We start from the raw sequence: 26,161 nt of genomic DNA, 5'->3' as shown, positions 1-26,161 counted from the left end.
TACAAGGGGTCGGTCAACAGTGTATGGTACCCTCCTTTGGGTACTTCGAAAGGTTTGAGATAAGAGGGACGATTGACGAATCGTATTAGGTTGGTTTATTTGTGTTAGGTTCAGGTTCGGAAGAACCTTTATTTGCCGATATGGCTATGGAGAAAGCTCTTTTTACACAGCACTAAGAATGTACACATGGTTGCACGAAGTCAAACCATGATCAATAGAGTCGTTGAAGTTAGCACACTCCAACATGATATAAAGTGAAGATCGATAGAGTCATGTGCCGAACAGGCACACAAGTTCGAGGCGTCTCGAGTTTCATCCTACGTATCACTACCGCGGATACTTGGACCGGTAGAGTCGACGCGGAACTATAGAGAGTTCTAAGTATTTCCGAATAGAGTATCTTTTCATGAACGGGTTCTCACAAGGCATTTCTATAATTGCCTCCTATATACTAGTCATGTACATTTAAGGTGGGGAGGACTGTCAACTGAGCGACCCCGCCCTAAATCCACAACCAAACGAGGAACATGAGATGAGGCGGCATTCGCTCACTCTAGGTCTGTCCATCTTAAATATAATTGGTCGTAACGTATATGTTTAGCCACTATAGTTTTACCTAATGAATTTTAAATTTTATAACAGTGCTGCGACTTTCGCCTTACTGGAAAGAATTTGCATTTGAATTAGTCTTTTATTGTTCTTAGTTTAGTTATCCGAGGTCGAGAGACGTACCAAAATCTAATGAGTTCCTTGCCGCTTCTCCCTAAGCAGTAGTGTCAAGCTTCTTCTGTGTCTTTGTCTTTCCCTTTGGTTGGGCAGTCCTTCTTGAAGTGTCCAAACTCACCACATAGGCGGCAAACCTGTATGGTCGTCGCATTGGCGATTGATGCAATACGTTCCACCGGAGTTCTGCATACACGAGCAGTATGCCCCTTCATGTGGCACCTAGCACAATAGAGTTCCCGGCAGGCACCATGATGATGGTAGCTGCACTTGCTGCAGTGGGGAAGGTCTCCTAGATACGGTCTTCTTGGAGTCGGGAGGGAAGGGTTGACAGGGGTACAGACTGCCTCAGCTCGTTGCCCTTCGGAAGGTCCTTGAGCCGAGGTACTTCCCTCCTCTATCTTGAGTTTTCTCTTTAGTGGGTTCGGTTGAGGTTCTTGGGTGGCTGGGCATGAAAGTGTTGGTTGTTGCTGTCGATTGTCAGAATTGGAATTCCCGATAGGGCTCTTGCTAACACTGGCGGTGTTAGCATTCAGGTGAGCCATGACAGCTGCTACGGCTGCTGAGACTGCAGCTTGGAATGTAGCTTCATCGAATAGGAGAGTAGGTTTCTTGCTTGTGGATTGGTTACGCTTCTTCGGTGGCATGGTTTTCCTACACAGAAAGGAATACAAGGTAATGAAAGACGATAGTTAACCCTGGACATTTCTGTCTCGAACGTATTAGGCATAATATTTTTCCCGTGCCTCGGGTATTGGTTGTCTGAGTGTCGACCTACATCCCTATGATGTAGTCCTGGTAATCGAAGTGGGTGTATGAGTATCAGAAAAAGGCCATAAGATGCGAGTCGTTCCTACTAAGTTACCTTTATACTGAGAAGGTTTCACTCTCCGGCCAGGAGAGATTTGAGAACAGTTCGGAACGAAGCTGCGGAAAGAGAGGCTCATGAGGGCTTATGGCTAAACAACCTCACAGAGGTGTGGGGATCCGTTCTAAGCGTATTACTGGCAACGCGAACAAGGCGATTTACCTAACACATAGCGTGAGCAGTGTAATCACTAACTCACTAAACTGTATTATTTTATGGGTGTATTAGTGTGACGAACACGAGGAAAAGATACTTTTCGGGTTCCACATACTGGCTCCCTCGGTCTGCCTCGTATCTTTGACTGGAATCGGCGTTTGTTTCCTTCGGGTAGTTTCCTAGGGTTCTCTTCTCGTATGGACATATTAAATTTCTACTCCGCCTTTCTTCTAATTCCAACTATGGGTGTCATCACTTCATGATGGATGACTGGGAATCTCAGAGGTTTAGGCGAATTCCCCACTGATGTCCCTAAAAGAATATGGGCACTTGGTGCATTCAATAGTCTCGAACCAGTTCATTTATTTCTGAACAGGAAGTCTTCTAAATGAACCTCTTCGGGGTCGGAATCAACTCTTCTGTTATGCACTGAAGTGGGTAGGGTTTTCTACAGGGTTCGTGCGAGAATGGAAATGTCTAAAGAATCCTAACAGATTATTAACATTTCGCTGGATGATCCACATCGAGTCCTGCTACGATTACACAGGGTATACAAATCATATATAGTTTAGATCCGATAGGCCTTCGAATACGTGATACTACTCTAGGACCACATCCCAACGAGGAAAAGGAAATAGAGCGAAACCACACATTCTTAGCCTATGGGATCCTTATTATATATAACCTTAGAAGTACACCCTCTGTGGTTGTAGGTATATCAATAAGGATCTTTTAGTTCTCACACCAGGTTATCTATGTATTCTAAATACCCCTATGGTATTTTAATTCTTGTTTGGTTCTCGTATTTGAATTATGATTCTGGTTTTAGTGTGAATCTTTTAGCGTTCTAAAATACTCCTATAGTATTTTAACTTTATGTTTGGCTCTAACAAATCCTAGTTGGTAAGTTTCAGACCTGTTGCACACCACAATCACTCCTGCGCACACGTTCATCGCATCTCGAATAAAGGTAGTTGATCAGGTTACATTTATTCCAGCGTACGATTACATAACTGCCCAGATTTGTCTATAGTGCTCAACATCCGAAGACTTTTATTCTTGTTCTTCTTGTGATACTTGTGTTCGAGTGTTTAGATTATGGATGTTATTATACTTTGGTAAAATATGGTTATATTTTAAAGTATAATTTATTGTTCAGAGTGTTTTATCCCATCACATTTATAGGCTGTATATCTTTTATGAATTGATATACTTAGCTCACTATAAACAATGCTCTGATACCAATCTGTCACACCCCAAAACCAGAACGGAGGAAATGTTCTGGGGTGGATGACGTCATGTCAAGTATCACAACACATGCATTATAGCAATCAAAGTACAACAAAACATTTCATTAATAGTAATAGTTTTACATGGTTTCATTACAACAATTTAAAGTAATACAAGTAATAGAATAAATACAGCATGGTACAAAGCTATCTTCATCAACAGCTCCGGGGATGTACCTGTCTAATGCTAACCTGAGAATACAAGTTATTTGAAAAGCGAGTATCAGCATCTTTTTACAAATGCGGGTGAGTTCATAAGTATTTAGTGTCATTTAGTCAAATAACTTTATAAAGCAGTAGTTTAAGTGTTTTCAGTGTATTAGTGTTCTTTCCAGAAAATCCTATATTTTCTTTAACAAAAGCATCCTTCTACCAAGACTGGTCAGTGTAATATGGTAAAAGAAGTTTCCCTTAATTGCTATTATTATCAAAATACTGAATTTGATTATTGACGAAAGCAACGACATCAGGGAATATCATATGCCTCAGCAGTGAGGACTGCTGACTAAGGCAAAGAACCATAGACTCCAGGAAAGTATCAAACATACGATACGCATGGTTCAGTCTAACAAGTGGAGACACAGACCCCAACAGGTACCAAATGAAGGATACAACTAGTAGAGTCTAAACAGTGAATACAGACCGTAGGCAATATCTAATGAAAGATACGTCTAGCAAGGTCTAGAACGGTGAACACGGTGAATGCCGTGAATACAGTGGATTCTGTGAATACAATGGGTACAGACCCCAGACAGTATCAAATGAAAGATACATCTTGTAAGGTCAAACAGAGATAACAGACCCCAGACAATATCAAATGAAAGATACATCTTGTAAGGTCATACAGAGATATCAAACCCCAGATAGTATCAAACGAAAGATACATCTAGCAAGGTCAAAACAGTGTGACTCTGAAAAAGGTGGCGTCAGCATACAGTGTAAATCATTGACGAAATACCATTACCTTAAAGCCATGAATTATAAGGTAACCCAGGATACTCGTGACCATACTGACTAGACTTGTAGACGCCCTTCAAGCATCTATATAATGTGACATTTGTCACCCCTTGGCTTGGTAGGCCGTGGACTGTAGCTAGCAGTCAGGGTGCGGGGTTATCAATCCTGTATAGGCCTATACACACAATGTCCGCTCTCCCTACAGGAGACTCTAGTTACTAACTGGACGATGGAGAAGGCCGCGTCCCGAAAATGCATCCCAAATAGAGGATAGTGTGTTTCTAGAGGGGAGTGGATTTCTGATGCAAGTGGCGTATTAGAGATAGAGACTTCCAAACAGTGGGTAGTGTGTTTCTAAAATAAGTGTAGAATAGAGGTAGAGACTCTCAACTGACTTGACTAGAGAATTTCATGTATGTCCATACTCATATACATAGTATATAACTAATGAACCAAACGACTTTCGGACGTCCACCCGATCCCACCAGACCACATCTCAACGAAGAAAAGGAAATAGGGTGGATGAGCCTTCCTAAGTCTTTCAATCGTTACTTATATGTATCTATATAAGCACAGACGTACATCTAACTACGACTGAGTGTGTAATAATTGAAGACATATCATCGTGGTGTGAATTCATAAAGTGTGGAATAACAGAATCATAAAGTATAAGTGTATCAAGTATAAGTGATTCTTGTGAAGTAGGAGTGTCTAACGAGTGAAGTAGGAGTGGTCGCAAGTGAAGTAGAAGTGTCGAACAAGTATAATCGTATCACGAAGTAGAGGCGACAATAAGTGGAGCGAGAGCGTATCAAGTATAAGTGAAGTAGAGTAGATATACAGTATAAGTGAAGTAGAGTCGATATCAAGTATAAGTTAAATAGAGTCGATATTACTAAGTAAGAGCGTGAATAAGTATAAGCGTCATCAAGTATAAGCGACTATAGGTATAAGTGAAAGTGTTACCGAGTCAGAGTATAAAATAAGTATAAGCGAAGTAGCAATATTTAACAAGTAAAAGTATACGTCAAAAAGGGAAATCTTAAATGAAAAGTCTTTATGTACAGAGAAAATCCCAAATTGTATTCTTTTGTAAAATATGTTTAAAAACCATAGAGGATCATTCATAAGCTAATTCAGAATGGATTTGGATAAATCAGTATAAGTAAAAGCTATGAAATAAGTAAAAATCATTATAGTGTCCCACTTGGTAAAACAGTGTAAAGTGGTAAAATCTTGTGCATGCGGGTTATCAATCACATGTGATTGACATGATAACTGGCATGTTTAACTTGTATTCCCCCCCCCCCCCTATAAAACATTTAAAAGCATTTAAAAAGGTTCATTCAGGGGTATGAACTCACCTGGTGTATGTAGGTCCGACGAGAGTGCTGTTTGGGCGTTTGGTGCCACGTAAGGACTCGAACACACTCAATGACCTATTTAACATATGATAACATATGTTTACATACAATTATTACATTTAATGCTAATTACACAAATATACGCGCTCAAAGGAGCGGAAAACACTTTTGGTTAAGTGTTTGGGGTCCCGGGTAGCGTTTAAGGGTGCTACGGGTCTCCTATCAGTTGTGGAACTTTGCTAAACTCAAATATCAAGTGTGTGAATGGGTTTAAAGCATTAAAATGGACCATTTTTGGAGTTTACGTCCTAACACAAGGGAGTTTATGGCCGTAAACTCCCAAGGTTATATTCTTGGGTGTTTTATGCTTCTAGCTTGCTCATTGATTTATTCTAAGCATTTTTCATAAAAGGCATTAGTGGATTTGAGGCTTCTAAGGGTATTATATTGGATTTTACGGCCTAGGAACACTCCCATGGGAGTTTACGGCCATAAACTCTCATACCTTGGATTTTGTGAAGTCTTAAGCCCTAAATACCTTCCTAGCAATTTATAATGAAGTGTGATGCCATATTGGGGGATTAAAACTACCATTTGAGTGTGTTTTGGGGAGTTTATGGCCAAGACACTTGCTTGGGCCGTAAACTCCAAGTCAAGCCTCATTTCATTGTGTTTAAGCCTTTAAATCCTTCCTAGTATTTTATGGTAAATGTCTAAGGTAATTTGGGGGACAAAAACTAACATTTTGGCTTAGTTTGGGGAGTTTACGGCCTAAGCATGTGCTTAGGCCGTAAAATCATTTTTTTTCCTTCATTTTGATGTGTATTAGTGATCTAATCCCAAAATACCAAGTCTCTAAATTATGTATGAAGTCTAAGGGTGATTTGGGAGTGTTTTTGGGGCATTTAAACAAGGTTTAGAGGTGTTTACGGCCTAAGCATGTGCTTGGGCCGTAAACTCTCTTTTATGCCACAAAATGATTGTTTTAAATGTGCAAACACTCCTAGGATAATTCTTCTATTTAATTCCAAGCCATTTGGGACAAGTTTAGGTCATTTTGACCTTGTTTTAGGTGTTTACGGCCTAAGGAGATGCTTAGGCCGTAAACTCCTTTTCCATTGCTTCTATGTCCGATTTTTGGGCTATAAACTCAATTCAATATGTTTAGAATAAGCTAGGGTAAGCGGACTTACAATTTGGAAGCGTTTGGTTGCGGTTTCGGGGCGAAAACGAGTCTAGAGAGAGAGTATAGAGGGAGAGTGTAAAAAGTCTCCAATGGACTCCACTCACCCTTACATAGGGTTTTGAGTCGGGGCTTAGTGGAATTCTACCCGATACTGCCGTTAAACGGGGCTTTTGGTCGCACCCGATTTAGTGGTCGTAATAATAAAACTTGACATTTTCCAAATAAATGGCAATGTGTGTCCTGTGTTTTTATTTCCTTTTATCACGACTTAACGGCATTTTAAATGTAAACAATTGGGATATATATTAAATTGACGACTTCTAATTAACGGAACTTTTATACAGTGGGATATTCCGTTAATGGTGACGGGAAATGTAACGGAACAACTTGGGTTGTCACAAATTGTCTTTTAAATTGACATACTGAAGTACTTGTTCATGTTACTGGTATGTTATGAGCTTGGTATATATTCAGTTGTTTTAGTTATGAATATCCAGCACTTCGTAGATGTACCCCTTTATAAATAAATCCGACACTTTCTAGATGTACCCAATATATATAAATCACGACATATTGTAGATGCACCATATATATATATATATATATATATATATATATATATATATATATATATATATATATATATATATATATATATATATATATATATATAAGCATTATACTACTTTTATTATCACCTTTTGTTTAGAACAATGAGTTAGTGATACACTCCCTTCCTAGGTTCTTGGAAATCCTTAGTATAATTAAATTAAATCATGATTTGTTCTACTGTTATAGTATCTTAGTATGTTCCCTTTGTATAGTGTACAGTATGTCTCTCTGTTGTATTGTATATACCTCCTTGTTTCTCTTTATAGTATGATCTAGCATCTAGTATGAAATGAACCCCTAAACTATATCTACTATAGTTTACTAGCATGTTTACTTGAAACTTTATTGAAAAGACTCATTTATCTACTAAGTTATGATTATACTTTAAAAAATAGAGTTTTATTAACTATAAAGTAACATAACTTAAAATGTGTTTTTAAAATGTTTTGATCACTTATCAAAGACATAAGTAATCTTTTGAAAGATTTTATAACAAAAATTTACACAATTATCATTGTGTTCAACTTGTACCCCCTAAAAGCATTTAAAACGGTTTAAAAGATTGATTATAGGGGTATGAACTCACCTTATGTGGGTGATTCAATTGAATATGCATGTAAGGATGAAAAGTTCCACAATGAAGTTCAGAGACAAACGAGTCCAATTACATGCAAGAAAACACCTTTAGGGACTAGGAAACACTTGGACCAAGTGATAAAATCACATGTGATTCATCTAAGGAATGTTTATGACCACCAAATAGTGTTCACATCCATGGAGTTTACAGCCGTAAACTCATGCTAAATTGTGCACAAAAGTGTGCTTGAATGATAGGGAACCTTGTGGGACTATGGCTCAATAAGAGGATAAGAAAAACTAACACTTTGGAAGGCTTTTGAGGTGTTTACGACCAACATGTAACCAAAACATGGGTTTAGGGCCAAAGGAGATTCCATGGCCGTAAACTCAATATGTTTATGGTAAAGTGGTTGTTTCAATGATGAAATTAAGAGCTTCTAATTAGAGATCAAGTATATGGAAAGGATACTTACGATTTGGAAGCTAGAAGAGGTGAAAATAGCCCAAAGAACTAGTGTGTGTTCTTGGTGTTCTTGATGATCTAACCTAAAAGAGATGATTTCATGGATGAAATCATGGAGTGTTACTAGATCAAAGAGTGAAACAACTAAAACAAAGGAAGTATTCACTTACATATTTGAAGATCAAGGTGAAAGGATCGATGATACTTGAGAGAGAATGGAAGTTTCTTGAGTAGAAAGTGTAAGAATCAAGGAAAAGTGAAGGAAATGAGACTTAAGGGGGGGGGGGGGGGGGGGTTCGGCCAACCCTGAGTTTATGGCCATAAACTCAAGTGTTGTGGCCGTGAACTGCTTTTGGTGGTAATTAAGGCTTGAACGTTGTACAGTGACTCTAGCAGGTACTTCCTAACACTTATTCCTTGAATGTAATAGGCTTAGAACACTCAAAAAGACACTAAACAGTGCTAAAAGATAGCAGTAGCGAGTCTAACTTAAGGTTTTTTGGCTTGACTTTACAAGGGAAATTTTTTTCGGATTGTCACATCATCCCCCCGTTAGATGGAATTTCGTCCCGAAATTAGCTTTCTTAGCAGTACCACCGGGGTTGTGCTTCTCTGATTGGCAAAATACCCACTCGTAGACCTGGAAACATTGTCCTAATGTCCATGATCTAATTCATACATGGTCCATCTATCAATACCTCGTGTATACAAGTCGTATATAATTAAGATTAGTAAGATGGTCGGATGTGCGACTCTGCCCCAGGTCCACAACCAAACAAGGAACAGGATATAGGGTGGAAGCACACACACTAAATCTGCGTAATCATAATCATATACCACCCTCATGTATACACTGAATGGTGATAGGTGGGATGTATTCGTCCTTTCCGTCTGTGCTCGAACATGGTGTGTTGGACGAGTGGTATTTCGTGACGGTCTGTTGAACATACGACAACAAGGCTTCGGAAGGCAAAGTACTCTTCGTACAAGTACTTCGGGGTTTAAAATACGAGAGACAAAAGTGAGGTCTAGGTCAGACTATCATTACGAATGATGAAGGTTTCGTGAATTTGACGGTCAAGGCGATAGAAGCATATGAACTTCGTATGGTGAGGACCACGCCAACTCATGACGAATGATAGAAACGGACTCTTTATTGAACCAAGTTTGGCCAATTTCAAAGAAACGTCTGTTATACGATGATGTACCCCTAGTGTGTTCGACAATGTAGTCTTTGTATATTTTCTAGTGCTTTCTGTTTTCCCGTTAATGACAACACTTGTACGTATCCTACCGCAATGAGCGAGTACATACAATGAAAGTGCTTTGTTAACTAGTGTCGGTACTTTATACTACGATCCTCTTTGGTACCACTAGGACCACCCGGAATGTACAAGTTATGATTAATTAAGATGAATAATACAGTCGATTGAGTAAATCTGCCTCAAATCCACAACCAAAAAAGGAACATGAATTAGGGCAGAATCACTCACTCTAAGCCTGCAAAAATCTTAGTAATGCACAACCCTGATGTACACACTAAACCATAGTAGCTTCTCTGAATGGATCTTTTTAGTTATCTTGAATACTTTGACTTATTCCGATAAGTGAGTTATTATAATTACTTTTAGGTGTTTTCCCCATGTTTTAATCTTATATAAATATAAATTAATTTTTTAAAAGTAATTACTATTTCGAAAACGTACCAAAACTTCAAAATCGGGGTTCCTCGTTATTCCTTTATGTCTTGTCGTTAGATTCCTCCATTTCCTCCGTCACCTCCCTCCGTTGGACAGTCTCTCTTGGCATGCCCCATTTCACCACATGCATGGCATACGTGAACTATACCTACATCGGTGGTTGAAGTGATGTGATGAGTCAGAGCTCCACAGAAACGAGCTCCTTCGTTTTTCCTCTCTATTGGGCAATCCCTCTTAAATTGTCTAGATTTTCCGCACTTGTAACAAGCGTGGTTGTCTTGGGAAATTGGACGTGCCGACGTCCTGCATAAACTAGCAAGGTGCCCTTTCCTATTGCAATTGGTACACTGCATCACTCGGCAAGCTCCGTGGTGGTGGTAAGTGCGTTTGTCGCACCTTGGGAGACTCCCATCATATCGCTTGATGGAGGTTGTAGTGGTAGGTGATGTGTTAGATGTTATGATTGTTGTTGTGATCGCAGGGGTAGTCACAGGCTGTCGCCTCCGGGTAAAACCATGAGTCGACTTATTCTTCTATCTGTCCTAGTATTTTCGCTTCTTTCTCTTAGGCTTGTGGTCTGGGGTGTCCTTGTCAGCAGCCACATGCAAGTTCCCTTGATTACTATTGTGATTAGCATAACTAGCACCGCTTCCGATTCCGCTAGCGTTATTAGTATTGAACTGTGCCAAAACGGTTGTCACAACAGCTGTGACTGTAGCCTGAAAAGTAGCGAAGTCTATTTGTAGAATTGGTGCTTCACCTGTTGGTTGGTTCCCTCCTTGTGAAGACATGAATTTGTTGCATGGCGATGAATAATCTCATGAGTCTAAAGCAGTGGATATAAGTTGAAAGCTGAAAGACAAGGTTATCCTAGTTCTAAGTGTATCGGGTCCTGGCTTTAACAGGGTTCTGGAAACAATTCATAAAAAAGTCTATACCAAATAAACTATATGAATCCGAAGTGGCTATCCTCGAATGAATATTTGTGACCTGAATAACTGTTACCAGTTACATGTAAAGAAAATAATCCAAACACATAATGTGAGCAGTGTATCCACTAACTCATTAAGTTAACCAAGATTATTATTTATTAGTGTGACGCATAAGACGTTTTGGTTACTTCGGTTGATCCTTCTTTGAAAACTTCTCATGAACTTGCTCTTGTTCCTCCTTGATTCTTCTGTTGACCGCAATGAGGAAGTGGTTACATCTATTTGGGTTTTGTCGTGCGAGAATGGAAGTGTCTAAAGAATCTATGAGATTTAAGTGAAACATTATGGGGTGATCCTTACAGATTCCTCCTATAAATGTACAATGTATACAAGTTGTAAATAATTTAAGATTAAATAGACCTTAGAATAACTGGTCCTACTCCAAAACCACAATTAAACAAGGAACATGTAGTGAAGCATAGATTACAAATTCTAAGTCTATAAAATCTCAATTATATAAAACCTTGAAAGTATACACTCCAAAATTATAGATCTACTCGTAAGGGTCTTTTAAGTTATCACTTACGTTATTTATAGTGCCTAAAATACTCATATAGTATTTTAAATGTAATGTAATTGGTATGTTTTAAACTTTTTATTGTGTTATAGTATCTTAAAGTACTCCCATAGTATTCTAACTTTTTGTACTGATCTAGAAATCCTTTGAATAGAGTTAGGAATGTTTTAAGACTGTTGCCACACCACATCACTCCTAAACACATGTTGGTCACATCTCGAATGAATATAGTCGATCAGGCTATATTGATCCAAGATATGATTACATAACTGTATAGGTTTGACCGTAATGTTCAACCTTTAAATACTTATGTTCTATTCTTCTTGTGATAGTTGTTCTAGTATGTATATGTGAATAAGAATGCACGTATACTTTTATAAGGTATCGTTATATCCTTAAAATATATTATTATCCAGAGCACTTAGGCCCCATTGTATTTATAGTTGTATATCTTTTATCGGTTTATATACTTGGTTCACTATAAACAAAGCTCTGATACCAATCTGTCACACCCCAAAACCGGAACAGCGGAAACGTTCGGGGGTGGAGGACGTCATGTTTAGTATCACAAGACATGCATCATAGTAATCAAAGTAATAAACAACCATTTCATTAGAAAGAAAGTGTTTACAACGTACGTGGTTCACATAACATAGACTACAAAGTAAATAACAAAATATTACATGAAGCTATACTGCTACATCTTCTGAATCCCAGTGCGCGTACCTGTCTACTGGTCTCCTGAGAATACAAGCTATTTTGAAAGAGTAGATCAGCATTTAAGCAAGCGAGTTCATAAGATTTTAGTGATGTAAGTAAGTTGTAAGAAAATTGTTGTAAGTTGTAAGTTTTGTTTAGAAAAGATTGTTTGTTCTTCCAGAAAATCCTAAATTTCCTGCTTTGATGAAAGATAAGTAAAAATGACTCTACAATCCTTATTATGCTTACTAAATGGATACGAGTTATATAAAACCCAGAGTAAAAAAACAATCGGTTGTGTGTATCTGCCCTAAGCCCACAACCAAACAAGGAACGGGAAATGAGGCGGAAGGCACACCATCCCATTGCTTGTTAGATCATCGTTATATATAACCTTGGTGTATTCACTTGGTACTCACGGAGTTAACTGTAATAGTTCCTTTATATTTGATAAAAAGATTCTTTAAGAAAACCCGTATTTCTTTTAGTAAAAATGGTAACCACAGTGGTTCCTTCTATAATCACTTAGTTTATACTAGCTATATATAATCTAATATCGAACAGATAGTTATTTGTGTGAATTTGCCCTAAGCCCACAACCATACAGGGAACAGGAAATGAGGCGGCAAGCACACATCCAACTACGTATCGGGTATTAATTATATATAACCCTAATGTATAAACTAAGGTATTATAGAATTAACCACCTAAGGTCCTTTAAGTTATACTAGTTTAATAAAATAGATTAAATCCATTACTGTTAAGTTTCTAGTTTTGTATATCAAATTTTCTATTTGAAAAGTATTTTTTGTACTAGGAAACTATGCATTAAATTAGTGTTCTATGACCTGGCCTATACCGGGTATCCCTTATGATTACTTAGTGTATACGGAATATATATATATATATATATATATATATATATATATATATATATATATATATATACATATATATAGCTAAGATCGCATAGATAGTAGGCTGGGTGAATCTGCTCCAAGCCCACAACTAAACAAGGAACATGAAATGAAGCGGAAGGCACACATCCTACTACCTGTCGGATCCAATTAATATACATTCCTGATGTATAAACTAACGAATCATAAAGTTAGCATTGTAGGCCCATATCTACTGAATGTACTAGACTCAACTGTTCTGTTTGAAAATATGTACGTTTTCCCTGGTTTATAACTATCTTAACTCGAAATTAGTTTGCATCAACTTTCAAGTGGAACTGTCACAATATGAAAGTAATGGAAAAAATGAAATTATACAGTTGTCTTTTAAATTGACATACAGAAGTACTTGTTCATGTTACTAGTATGTTTTGAGCTTGGTATATATTCAGTTGTTTTATTTATTAGTATCCTATACTTTGTAGATATACCCCTTTATAAATAAATTCGGTACTTTGTAGATGTACCCCATATATATGTATATAAATCATAATTTGTTTTTCTGTTATAGTATCTTAGTATGTTCTCTTTGTATAGTGTATAGTATGTCTCTCTGTTTTATTGTATCTACCTCCCTGTTTCTCTTTATAGTATGATCTAGCATCTAGTATGAACTGAACCCCTAAACTATACCTACTATAGTTTACTAGCATGTTTACTCGAACTATTATTGAAAAGACTCATTTATCTACTAAGTTATGTTTGTACTTTAAAAACGGAGTTTTATTAACGATAAAGTAACATAACTTAAAAAGAGTTTTTGAAATGTTTTGATCACTTATAAAAGACATAAGTAATCTTTTGAAAGATGTTTATAACAAACATTTACGCAATTTTCATTTAAACAGTTTAAAAGATTGATTTTATTGGTATGAACTCACCTTATGTGGGTGATTCAAATGAATGTACGCGTAAGGATTAAAAGTTCCACAATGAAGTATCGAGACACAAACAAGTTCTAAATGACATATATTGACATATACTGGCCTGAATATAGTGTTCAGAAGCAACTACATGCAAGAAAACACCTTTAGGGACTAGGAAGCATTTGGACCAAGTGTTAGAATCACATGTGATTCATCTAAGGGATGTTTATGACCACCAAATGGTGTTTACGGCCATGGGTTTATGGCCATGGAGTTTATGGCCGTAAACTCATGGTAAAATGTGCACAAAAGGGTGATTGAATGAAGGTAGAAGAGGTGAAAATGGGCCAAAGAACTAGTGTGTGTTCTTGGTGTTCTTGATGATCTAACCAAAAAGAGATGATTTCATGGATGAAATCATAGAGTGTTACTAGATCAAAGAATGAAACAACTAAAACAAAGGAAGTATTCACTTACATATTTGAAGATCAAGGTGAAAGGCTCGATGATACTTGAGAAAGAATGGAAGTTTCTTGAGTAGAAAGTGTAAGAATGAAAGAAATGTGAAGGAAATGAGACTTAAGGGGGGAGTTTTCAGCCAACCCTGAGTTTATGGCTGTAAACTCAAGTGGTGTGGCCGTGAACTCCTTTTGGTGTTGATTAAGGCTTGAATGTTGTACAGTGACTCTAGCAGGTACTTCCTAACACTTATTCCTTGAATGTAATAGGCTTAGACATCAACTTACCTATCTTCTAGTTAATTCTAGTTTCACATTTGCCATTCCTAGACATAAAACTATGTGGTCACAATAATTCATATAAAATTAATAACTAAGAGGTATTCATACAACTTAATTACTGATTTATTAACAGAAGAATAGTTATTATTAACACACAAGGTTCTTTAACAAGCTTAATAAAACATAATCACCAATTAAAATTAATCCTAACCAAATAATCAATCCATGTTCACAAATTCATCTACCTAAACAGAAGTTATGAGTTTTAGCTCATGATTACAGTAAACATAAACTCAAAAATGAAATCAAAGTATGCAAACATGATTCAAATTAAAATGTTATTAAGAATAAACCAAAATTGTCTTGATTCTCTTCACAATTGGATTTAGGGTTGATTCCACCGCTCCTTACGACCTAGCAGCACCTCCAATCGTTTCTTCAGCCTCCTAGGGTTCCCGAGAAGTCCCCATCTCGATGTCAGAGTCCCTATTTATAATATTCTAGAAACAGAGATGACTCATCGAGTCTAGTGACAGACTCGCCGAGTCCCTCATTAAAAATCCGTGTACGGCAAGGACTTCAAGATGTTCGCAAATCTTCGATGCGACTCGCCGAATAATCGAACCCACTCGCCGAGTCCTTCTTTTTTTTTTTTGGCATTTTTCTTCTTTGTTCAACTCCCGAGATTCAAATAATTCTCCAACTACCTTTCGCTTTCGAGCTTCTCTTTTGGACTGGAAATACAATTTGACAAATGTTAAGTACCTTTTGTCCGTATTATGCAATTAATTAGCCAATAAATGATAAAAATCTGTACTAAATATAGGGCTAAACATGCAGATATCAAAATACCCCATACTTGACTTTTGCTTGCCCCCAAGCAAAAATGATTTTAAGCACACTAATATTATATAGACAATCCCAATCCCACCCAGCCATTACGTCAAAACCGCAACACATGCATTTGTGTCTAAAAATTTTTCTAAGGATCCCCTTAATCGTAAATACTCACAATCCTCATAAACACGCGCCCACTTTTTCTGAACAATGCTCATTTTATGCATCCCTCCAAATCCATCCGCAGAAAACCACCCAGTCTCAAGGTGTTTTTGGTTGAGCAACCCATGCATACATATTCTAAAAATTACAATTCTTTGATACCACTATGGAGCCTTTTGGAATTCTTAACTTTCTTGATACTTTGAACTTTGATTTCTTTGAATTCTCCAAAATTACCACCTTTTTGATTTTCTTTGATTTTTGGGTATCTTCAACTTTTGAACTTTTGGAATTTTGATCTTTTGATCTTTACTTTAACTGCTTCAAATTTCTTACAATTCTGCTTGTAATTCTCTCTTTTCTTCTTCTTCTACTTTTTTTTACATGTACCTCACTTTTTTTTTTCACTCAAAACCCTACATGCTTAAGCAGGGGCGCTCAACTTCAACCTTTATTGATTAAGGATAATAATTTTCCTAGATACATTTCAAGTACACGATGATAAACTTATTGCATCCCTTTAACTAAGCGAGGTTGTGTTTTTGTCCCATGATTTCACTAGAATAAAGGGGGCCAAAAATGCACTAGAACGTGTATAAGCTCAACTAAACATTTGGCTCTTCATGCAATCATCAACATAACACTAGCATGATTCCTAATTGCTTTACCAAAATTTTCTAAATTAATCCAAGCAATTTGTATGCAAATTTTTTAAATTTTTTTCAAAATTTACTAAAATTTTAACAAAATTTAAACTAATGTAATGTAACCAACCCCCTAGCCCACACTTAATTTATGCAATGTCCCCATTGCATATTATGTATGATAAAGAACATAGAAGTAAAGAGGGAATTGGAACAAACTCCCATGGGGTAGTAGTGGTGAGCTTGATTTCCTTCTCTTGAGCTCCATCTTCAGCTGACTTTAGACATGGGAACAACCCATCCATGTCTCGGGCGTCAAATCTCATGAGGGTAGCTCCAAATATGCAGTAAAAATACTCGAAAATCCTCAGGAATTGATTGCATAGAAAATGTGGTCAAGTGATGTAACGAATAGCATCGAATCAGCAACCTCATAGGTGAAATGATGACCGAATCGTTGAGTCAAACATATGACTCGCCAAGTAATATCGCAAAAAGTCAGACATTGTGAAAATATACGGGGACTCGACGAGTCTGGTAAATGTACTCGGCGAGTCCTTACTGGGTAACAAAAAATTAGATTCTTCTTTATATCCTACTCTTACTGGACTTCATTGCTTCAGTAATCATTCACTCTGTCACCGGACTCGTCACTTAGACTCAATACGACGTCCTCTCTCACCAAAACTTGACTCTTTTCGTATTTACTTTCTCTAGACTCCTTTTGCTAGTATTCCCTAACTAAAATTCTGGAAAGAACCAAGGAAATTATAACATCAAGCACGTAAATTAAATCCTAAAAATTTAAAACAAACCACACAAACAAATAAAAATTGTCTTAAAAACAAAACATAAAAGGATAAAAACTTCAATCTTCATCATTCATGTCTTCTTCCTCGTCTTCCTCTCTAACTCCACTTCCACCAGCTTCGCCTCTCCGTGCATCCATCCTCTCTTCCCAAGTTGAAAGATACGGAAATTGTCCCCCATCCACATGTTGAATATTAAAATAACTAAACAATTGGATGAAGGATTGGTTGGTAAAATTCGAACTCCTTCCCAAATCAACTAAATATCTCCTCCCCTCCTCATTTAACCATTTCGGGGTTACATTGTCTTCAACCGGAATAACTGGTGGATCGTGGCGTGCTTCCTCGTGTCTTGGTCGAACCCTCCTTCCTGGCTCCTCGGGTCCGATCATGGCATCGTCATGTGAGATAGCATAATGACCCCCTCCATAATCCTCAATAATGCGCGCCCTGCGAAAAAGAATAACATTAAAGGAAGGTGTCGGGATCACCGTCATCAAGTTCCATGCTCCCCGTTCCATTAACCCATAAGACTTGGCTAGGCGGGTGACAAACATCCCGCCCATTTATCTTGGAATTTTTGCGATCTTTCACCACCCCATCCGCTAAGTATGATGCCATGCAATAGGGAAGATTGCAGAAAGTGTCGGGCATAATAATACTCCATAAATAGAACACATCAAGGTTGGGCACCTTGTCATCATCCTTCCGCATGTTTATGGTATTGGCAATAAGGCGATGAGTCAATCTATGGGTGAGTGATCGTATACTCCCCTCTTGAGCCGATTTGGGAATGTAAACTTTATTAGCAACAGTATTCCACCAAGTGAAACCCACAACTCCCTCAGGAAACTCCTTATGATAATACTGAAGAAAGGTGCCAAAACCCACAGCGGTGACTACTTGTTGGTCATATATACCAAGTCTACTAGCCAGCTCCACCATGCTGCATTGGCAGAATTCACCACCAAGACAAAAAGTAAATACCCCCGGGTTATAGTAGTCGTCCCCTCCTCGGAAATTGACAGTTGAGAAAAACTCCCAACATAATTCCTTATACACTGGTTCTTGGACATGAAACAAATGGTTCCAACCATCACATATAATAGACACCCCATCATGCATAAACTCTTTAACAAGGTACGGAGCCAACTCCTCTTCGTAACAAATCTTCCTCAGCCATTCCCAGTCAGTTGCATGTGATACACAAACCTCCTTCTTCTTGATTTCAACCAACTTCTTCCTCCATCATTTCATTGTTGATTCTGACTCAATCCTTGGAAAATTTAACCAAGGATGGTCACCTTGGTTATTCCTGGAACTCTAGCCACCTTGGGAAAAAAAAATTCTGCACAAGACAAACAAATGACATCCAGAAGAATAGGTAACCATTAAAATAAATTTATGTGACCTGGCCAGGTATCGACTCGGCGAGTCCATGAACAGACTCGGCGAGTCCCTTGAACTATTCGAGTCGCATGTCTGATTATTGCAGAATCATCCAACAACATGCATACTTTCTTCTAAGGGTTGGCTTAAACATTATATATCAATAATCAATTACCCTTATAACATCTTAATTAGATAAAAATTAGAAATCCCTAGTCAAAATCAGAGTTGTGACTTAAATTAATCCCTTATCATGCAGAATTCTAAGTTATGAAGATGAGTAATAGACAAAAATCATACCTTTAAGCAGTACTTGAAAGAAGTCAAGAAAGAAAGTAAAATGCTTGAGAGAATTCTTGAGGGCACATCGAGTAAGAGTTTGGTGGCAGTTTGTAGTGAAATGCTTTAAAATTGGGTTAAAAAACCTAATTTTATAGAAATGGTAAAATTTATTCTTTTTTCAGTAAATCGCATCGACTCGGCGAGTAGGTGTATAGACTCGGCGAGTCATATCGTGAATTCCACCCAAATATGCACAAGGACTCGTTGAGTCAGTATACGGACTCGTCGAGTCAGTATACGGACTCGCAGAGTCTTTTTATCAGTTGAAAACAAACATTTCTTTTAAAATAATATGCCACCCCACACTTAGACCCTTAATTATTCTCAAGCAATCATTCATGAATGAAGATAGAAAAATCCTAAATAAAACCTTCAAAATGAAAACTAAAAAGAAAAGAAAAGCAAACTCTTTCGACAGGTTGCCTCCCGCTAAGCGCTTCTTTTTTGAGGAGTCTTTAGCTGGACTCCATCTTGCGCACATTGCTGTTGCTTCTTCCATGAGAGTCTCCTTCTTTAACTTTTGCACTTTATACTTCATCTTGTAGAGATGGATTTTCCTTTTATAAGCCCTTTTCAAATCCTCCACCCGTTTATTTGCAGTACTTCCTTCAGCTTTACGCTTTACCCCTTTACCATGCTTTTGCTCCATTACTCCCTCGCTTGTCTTGTTGTTTATTATAGAATTTGATGGCTTGAAAGTCACACTTCAAACTTAGTAGAGACAATAGCACAAGGCTTGGTCTTTTTCCTTTTTTTTGGCACTCGTTGTTGATCTATCATGGGTGCTTCAGTTGAGGAGTGGTGGTTGTCATTAGTCCAAGCTTTTAGATCTCTTTTATCTTCTAAATTTGCATTATCCTTTTGTCCCATAGTTGTTTCAAGAATTTCCAAATGCTCAATTCCAAGATTGGAAAAGTCTTCAACAACTTCTCTTTCTTCAAAAAAGTCCTCAAGGCGATCAGGAGCACTAATGGTTTCCAGAGTAAAAGTTTCACCAGTTTGAACTTCTTCGACTGTACTCCTCGAGTCATTAAACACGACTCGCTGAGTCAGTAAACCTTGAACAATTTTTTCGCTTTCTTGATCATCAGCTTCCTTGATCAGCCTCTCTATCTCTTCTAAATCACCACTAGCATCAAAACTTTCCTCCAAAGACAACATGAACTGATTGGGATTACTTTCTTGTAAATATGCAAATTCCTTCTCTATTAAATCATCATCCAAGTCTAGCGGAAACACCTTCACTTTTCGCGACTCGGTTTGCTTACCTTCTTGCTGAGCTCCAAAAATCACAGAATCATCTCCCACTCGTAAAGTTAGTGTAGATTCGCGCATGTCTATCAAAGCACAACCGGTATTTAAAAATGGTCACCCAAGGATGATTGGTACTTTAAGATCCTCCTTCATGTCTACTATAATAAAATCAGTCGGAAAGATTAGCTTATCAACTTTAATCAGAAGATTTTCACATACTCCTATTGGATATATTGTAGTCTTGTCGACCAAGTGGATCTTCATACAAATAGGCTTCGGGTTCGGAAGGTTCAACTTTTGAAAAAGGAATAAGGCATAAGGTTAATACCCGCCCCCAAATCGGCCAATGCTCGAATAGTCATTGTGTTGCCAAATTTGCAAGGCACGATTATAGTTCCCGAATCACCTCGTTTTTCTGGTAGTTCATTCAGCAATAATTCAGCAACTTCTTCCATGTTTTGTCTAGTTGAAAAGAGATTTTTAAGCAAAGTTGCATATTTAGGCATTTGAAGTATCGTTTCCACAAACAGAATGTTCACTTGGAGGGTCTTTGTAACGCCCGTAGATTAGGGCTAGTCAATTTAAGGACAATAAGCATCAAAAATAACTTTTTGATGGAAGATTATTTATAAGGATTAATCTTAACTAAGTTGTAGTATATGTTACAAGGGTTCCGTACATATAAAGAACGTTGAAATCCGAGTTATAACGAAGAAGTTATGACCTATCGAAGTTTCGCGACAGAACTGGCACGACACAACACGACATAAATAGTGAATCTACGTTAGAGTGATATTTGACGTTAGCAATCTAAATGAAAGTTGTAGAATACGTTAAACCAAGAGCATGCATAAAAAGAATGTCTAAATCTGATTGCGTATGAGGAAGTTATAATTTTTCGAAATTTTAGCATTAGCAGTATGCAGCCTGAAGTTCGAATATGAGATCGAGTGATTTCTAGCCAAAACGATCTAAAAGAGAATCGAAGATCTCATCGATAGTAGTCCAACGGTAAAAACACAAACGAAAACGGACGTCAGATGAAGAGGTTATGAGTTTATAACGGAGTTTTCTTGTCCCGGCCTACTAAAAATAATATGATAAAAATTAAATTCAAAATTAGCCAATTAAGTCTAAACAAAAGTTGTAGATCTTGTTTTTACCTACGCGTGCATATAAAGAACGTCAAAAACGGAGTTCGTATGTGAAAGTTATTAGTTTCTGAAGTTCGGGGCGCAAAACCCCAAAACTGTTAGTGTTCACGACGTGAATACAGTGTTCACGACGTGAACTGACTTCTGACGCCTTCAGAGCAAGTGGACGAATGACGAACGCAGTGATCTACTATGCTCATGACGTGAGCACTTAAAACTCACGACGTGAGTACAGAAAATGGCCCTATAAATAGAATTATAGGGGCAGCCGGCCATGGTTGCAAAATTCACTCTTCTCTCACCCATATTACCTCGATTTACATGCAAAGAAGCAACCCTGAAGCCCCGATATCATCTCGAGACCCGAAGCGAGTCCCAAAGCCCGAAGGTCCCGAGAAGTGAAATTCCCGAGCCGAAGCTCTGCCTGCGAGAAGCCGATTTTTGTGAAGATCTTCCAGATCTACTGAAGTATACTACTTTTACAAGCCATAGTGTTGTTCAAGCATTGTCTAATCAAGTGAGTGTATAGTCCCTTTCATAAAAATGATTTTAATACAAGTATTGTTTGAATGTATTAATTATATGTTTGGTGTGAGTGTATAGTCCCTTTCATAAACACGATTTTAATACAAGTATTATTTGAATGTATTAAGTATATGTTTGGTGTGAGTGTGTAGTTACTTTCTTCTAACACATAGATATGAAGTATTTGCTATGAAATATGTGTTATGTGTTTTTATATAGTTTGTTTATTTGAGATGGATGTTGGATGAATGTTTTATACAGGTTTATGTATGATTTAAACTATATATGTAATTTATATCTACATATATGTTGGGTAGAACATGGGTAGATGGAATAGTTGGTGTGTGATGAGAGATGGTATGAGTAAACCCTGGCAACAATGTGACTTCGTACCTGTTAAAGTAAATCTTGGTGACTATGGAGTTAGCGCATGTTAAAGTAAACCTTGGCGACTATGGAGTTAGCGCTTGTTAAAGTAAACCTTGGTGATTATGGAGTTAGTGCATGTTGAGTAAACCTTGGCGACTATGGAGTTAGTGCTTGTTGAGTGAACCTTGTTGACTATGGAGTTAGCGCCTGATAGCTATGGATTTAGTACCTGATAGATAAACTTTGGCAGCAATGGACTTCATGCTGATTTATTAGGTAAATCCTTAGGAACGAATGAATAAAGGATAGTTGATTCATAGGGTAAAACCTTAAGAAATAAAGAAGATAAAGGGGATGGGTAATTGGGTTGATTTCGTGATGATTAAATATAATAATTATATTTATGTGGGTTGAAACCCTATATGCTCACCAGGCTCCCAAGCCTGACCCATTCAGTTTTCTTTGCATTACAGGTAATGGCACAAAAGTATAAGTTGGTGGACTTGATGAGAGATTTTGGATTATAGATCAGTAGTTATAAATAACTGTTGTAAGGTCTATTTTATACTGTTTATGCTTTTGGTCTGTATCGGAACATGACATCTAGGGATTTTTTTATTTAATGAAAATACACTTCTTTAGAGAAATGCTTTGATAAATTCTTATCATATTTTGTTTTGGGAACAAATTGCGCAACTGTTTTCTGTAAACGATTACTCTGATTTTAAAACAAAACATAAACAAATCGGTCTTTTCTGACCGAGAAATTGGGGATGTCATAGTCTTCACATGCTCCATAAACCTTTGTAACTGTTGTATCTGCTCATTTGGTATGGCTCGGATCGGAAATGGCAAAGGGGACCGGTATACTCATTTGCTTCAGCTCTCGGACTCGTCGAGTCCATATAGCTGACTCGACGAGTTGAGTCGGGTTCATTTGAATTGTCTTCATTCGTTTCCTCTGTTTGCTCCCTATTGGGTTTCTCCTAGATATGGGTCATAGGAGTGAGAATTTTCTCAGAATCGGTGGCTATCACATTTATATGCGCCATTTTTGGGTTTTGTTCAGTATTGCTAGGAAGTCCACCGAGTTTTCTTTGATTGATTTATTGTGCTAGCTGACTGATTTGTTTTTCAATGTTATGAATGGAGGCTTGCTGATTCCTAAGCAAGTTTTGTTGATCTTTCATCATAGCTTGATGATCTTTAAGCATTTCTCTTTGCTCCTTCAATTCATTATCAGTTTGATTGTGCCTCTTCTCGGATGCTGCTACAAACCTTGTGAACATCTCCTCTAAATCAGCTCTTTTTTCCACAACCGGTTCCTCTTTTTGATATAAACCCCTCTCTTTTTGCTTGAACTTCTTCTCCCTTGCCTTTTTGTATTCGTCATACGGGAGCCATTCCTTCTTTGGTTTCCGCCAATTATCATCGAATCTATCGCCACTTGAATAAAATACTTGAGCCTTCTTGTTACCATTCTCATCCAAATCACATTCCTTAGTAAGATGAGGCCCATTACAATTCTCACATCCAACTCGAATGGCATGGATTGTTTGATCCATCTTAGCCATCCTCCTATCTAAACTGTCTAGTTTAGCCATCATTTCCGCCATGCCATCATTAACCATGTTCACTACCCCCTACTTACTTCATTTCATGGGTTGTGATATTCCCTAGAATGTTACAGAACACCCCAATTAATTCCTTGATTACCGGGGGTGCCTTCTTTGTGAGGGGTCCTTGCAAGTCAAGGAGCTTCCGAGTTGTAACATTGAATCCATCATAGAAGATGGAGACTTCTTGTTGGCTATTAAGATCATGATGTGGGCAATTCCTTAGTAGACTTTTGTATCTCTCCCATGCTTCGTAAAGGGACTCTTCGAGTTGTTGTTCAATGTTGGCAATAGCTTTCTTCAACTTGGCTATTTTAGTAGGTGGGCAAAACTGGTCAATGAAATCTTCTTTCATCTTAGCCCATGTAGTGATGGACCTGGAAGGGAGTTACTTGAGCTAATCTTTTGCAGCACCCTTGAATGTAACTGGAAGCTTACGAAGCAGTTGGGTTTCACGAGGCACATTTGGAACATTAAAGTAACCAGCTACATCATTGACTTCATCCAAGTGTTTATAAGGATCTTCGTGGTCTTTTCCATAAAAGGGGATCTCCTTGAGTTGGGCAAGTATGTGACCCTTGAGCTCAAAAGTGGCAGTCGCGGGAATTGCGGGTTGCACAAGTCTCGGGCCGGTGTCATCTTGTATCCTCTTCTTCCATTCTCCCATGGGAACTGCATTGATGTTCGCCATGGTGTTGTCAAAGTCACCTCTAGATTGTTGTCTTCTCCAAATTCGCTTTCTTCCCTTTCAGACTCGGTCACGGTGTCTTCCTTGATTGGGTCTTCATTTGTCAAGGAAGAGGTGTTGGATGCTCCCGATTTGCTGCTCTTTTTCTTGCTGAAACGGACTTTAGATTCTTCAAAGGCGAGTCCTTTGAAGAGGATTCTCCAACGAATTTTCCTTTGTTCTTCTTTAGATTGGACTTCGGGTCTTCTAATGGAGGGACTAAAGGCGTATTGGATCCTCGGGTCATGTAACAACTGCAACCAAAGTAAGAAAAACGCGTAAAAAGAAAAAAAAGTAAACAAAAACAAAAGTGTGAAACTGCGACGAACTCGCCGAGTAGCTTCGACTGCACTCGGCGAGTTCAAGGCAGAAACAGAAAAAAAAATTCTAATTAAAATTCTAAAATAGAAAACTATTAAAACTAATCCTAATAACTAAATTACCTAAAAATAACTTTGTGCAAGATAAATCTCACACAAAGGATTGATAAAACTAGAATTTAGTGCTAATTTTTGAACCGTTCCCTGGCAACGGCTTTAATCCTACTTTTAATTATAAATTGACACACAAAGGATTGATGTAAATTCTAAAACACAAAGGATTGATGTGTGTTTACTCAACTAGTTTTAATCCTACTTTTAATTATAAATTGACACACAAAGGCAGTGGACCTATCGATTGTGGTAAAGCTAAGTAAGTAGGGTATCGAACTCAGGGAACGGAAGATTAAAACTAAAAACTAATATTATCTAAAAAATAAGTAATAAACGAAGGGTTTTCTCTAGTTTTGCAAGACTAGAAAGTTAATTAGAATAACTAACACTCAAATTAACTAACTAGCAACTAAAACACAGAATTACCAACTAAATTCAACGATAAAGAGGACTTCTGTTTAGGTTCGACTCATTTGTTCCCACGGATGGTTTCAACGTATTGGATTAATTCTTCATTGGCTACCGACTAAGATGATTAGTTTCACGTTCGCTATTACTAATCCTTAGGAAACAAATTAACTCAAGCAGTGGCCAATTGTCTAAATTAACGGATTTCCTAGTTATTGATTTGTGTTAAATAAGACTTGTAATGGTTCATTAAATTGGCCTTTCAATTAACCTCTTGCTGATGTTCATCTAACAAGCTCACACATCAACTTACCTATCTTCTAGTTAATTCTTGTTTCATATTCGCTATTCCTAGACATAAAACTATGTGGTCACAATAATTTATATGAAATTAATAACTAAGAGATGTTCATACAACTTAATTACTGATTTATTAACAGAATAATAGTTATTATTAACACACAAGGTTCTTTAACAAGCTTAATAAAACATAATCACCAATTAAAATTAATCCTAACCAAATAATCAATCCATGTTCACAAATTCATCTACCTAAACAGAAGTTATGAGTTTTAGCTCATGATTACAGTAAACATAAACTCAAAAACGAAATCAAAGTATGCAAACATGATTCAAATTAAAAAGTTATTAAGAATAAACCAAAATTGTCTTGATTCTCTTCACAATTGGATTTAGGGTTGATTCCACAGCTCCTTACGACCTAGTAGCACCTCTAATCGTTTCTTCAGCCTCCTAGGTTCCAAAGAAGTCCCCATCTCGATCTCAGAGTCCCTACTTATAATATTATGGAAACAGAGATGACT

This window comes from Lactuca saligna, chromosome 8, assembly GCF_052625555.1.
Source record: "Lactuca saligna cultivar CGN05327 chromosome 8, ASM5262555v1, whole genome shotgun sequence".
In the NCBI taxonomy this organism is placed as follows: Eukaryota; Viridiplantae; Streptophyta; class Magnoliopsida; order Asterales; family Asteraceae; genus Lactuca; species Lactuca saligna.
This window is presented reverse-complemented; position numbering follows the sequence as displayed.